This window comes from Nymphaea colorata, chromosome 10, assembly GCF_008831285.2.
Source record: "Nymphaea colorata isolate Beijing-Zhang1983 chromosome 10, ASM883128v2, whole genome shotgun sequence".
Classification (NCBI taxonomy): domain Eukaryota; kingdom Viridiplantae; phylum Streptophyta; class Magnoliopsida; order Nymphaeales; family Nymphaeaceae; genus Nymphaea; species Nymphaea colorata.
In genome coordinates, this window is record NC_045147.1 from 2,383,524 (window position 1) to 2,385,531 (window position 2,008).

At 39.3% G+C, this 2,008-nt stretch overlaps 1 long non-coding RNA gene across 1 annotated transcript; it reads left to right on the forward strand.

Moving 5' to 3' along the window:
- Positions 1-774: 774 nt before the first annotated feature.
- On the forward strand, positions 775-1,783 carry LOC126410479 (uncharacterized). Its single transcript, XR_007574536.1, has 2 exons — positions 775-1,101; positions 1,255-1,783. It is a non-coding gene; the product is annotated as an uncharacterized LOC126410479 (long non-coding RNA).
- Positions 1,784-2,008: the final 225 nt, after the last annotated feature.

The following is a 2,008-nucleotide window of genomic DNA, read 5'->3' on the forward strand; positions in this document are numbered from 1 at the left end:
AAAATTTTCCCAAAAGGATCACCCAGCCTAATTACCTGAGCACAAACAAGAAGTCCATGTGCAAGCTCAACTCAATTAGACTTATTAGTCCACTAGCAATTGATCTTGGCACACACATACACACAAACATAATGCATCAAGCTGCATGTGTGACAATTCCAGATCCATGACTGAATGATATATATATATATATACACCATGTTCAGGATAAAAACTAGACCTTTTGATTTTTTTTTTGCGGTCTAACCTTATTGAAATGATATTGAGAATGGGTTGATGCAAAACATATATTAACCTGATCATTTGCTAGACTTTAATAGGGCTTTTGTAATAACAAAAAATGAACGGCACCCATGATATGATAATAAAAAAATCAATATTTTTCATTAAAACAACTTGAATTAAATCATGTTTTATGTCAAAATAGTCTATATAAACATATTAAGAATTTTATATTTTGTATAAAACAGTTTTTTAACAAAAATCAATGGGTCTGGTGACCTAAGTGTCTGGTTTTTACCATTGTTTTTCTCTCTCTTATATATATATATATATATATATATAATCACAACTGCCAAATGTTACAAGATGACTAAAAGATTTAGATTTATTGGTAAAACTACCACAAACTGCATCATCAACAGTTAGCGAACCATAAACCCGTCGCTAGTTCCCCCATGGCTAAAGATTTTAGCTACAATTTAAAAATTTTTAACCGTTATCAACCGGCCGATTTCAATACACAGACATGCACACACAGAAATCGTAGTGATAGTCTGAATCATTGCAAGAAAAAGCATGTTCTCTGGCAGTGCCTTTTTCCCCACCGTCAGAGCATTGTACATCTTTGATGAGGCTGCGCGTCCCTGTTGGTGCAAGCATCTGCTTCGACGCTGCTTTTTCCTCCATCGTCGGAACATTGTGAACGCCTGACCGGACATGAGCGCCTCCCCGTCAGTGCAAGCATATGTTCCGACGGTGTCTTCTTCCCCATCGTCAGAGTATTGTGAATCGTTGACGAGGCACCACCTCCTTGTCAGTGCTATTCGTAACCCCTAATCGGTCGAGCAAGATTCACTCCACCCATAATGTTGAAAAGGGGTGAGTGCATTCCTCTCAAAACCTGTCTCCTATCTCCTTACTATTCCCTTCTCTCGCTCAATATTCCCCGTTCTCTCTTTCGTAAGGAAGGTTGTCTATTGCCTCCACCCCCTTCTTCTTTCCTTACTTTGTTATTTGCTCGCCTGTGTTAAGGCATTACAGAAAGCCCTAATCTCAACCACTCACCAAAAGCACCATCTCTCCTGAACAATCTTCTTGCCATTGAAGTCAAGCAGCGTCCACTTCCACATTACTCGCTGTTGAGCCATGGGTTCATCCATCAGCCACACGGCTGCTCCCCTTGGCCGGTCTCACACCTCCTCCTTCATCTCCCTCGGTGGACACCAATGAGGCACTGCAACAATTCACAGAACCATGAACAGACGGGACTCTGTCGCCATGCACCGGAGGATTATGTGCTTACCTGACACTAAGCATCATTCGTTGTTCTCACTCATTATACTTGTTGGCTTCTTGATTCATTGGTGTGAAGCATTAGGTCCTTTTCCAGGCCCTCATCTGCGTTTTCCTTTTATTTATATTTTTTTCCCACTGTGTTGCTTTTTTCTAATGTTTTATGGATTTACTCTTGATGCACTTTCCCACCTTATTATGGTTCAATGGAGTAACAGTTGACCATCATGCTTGGATATAAATATAATTCCAATTATTCTTCATCTTCCATTATCAACTGCTTTATTTTCTCTTTAACTTATGAACTGATTTGTACATCCTTGATGCAATTCCTTTTCTTTGATCGATCTTCTCCACTGTGCTAACCCAAACATTTTTTCTGTTCTTTGCCGCTACAATCTGCAATGCAATTAAATTCGACGTTTTTTACCAGGTATCCTGATCCCTAGTTTTTTAGGCGATACATTCTCATTTTGCTTTCTTTTCGTCTTTA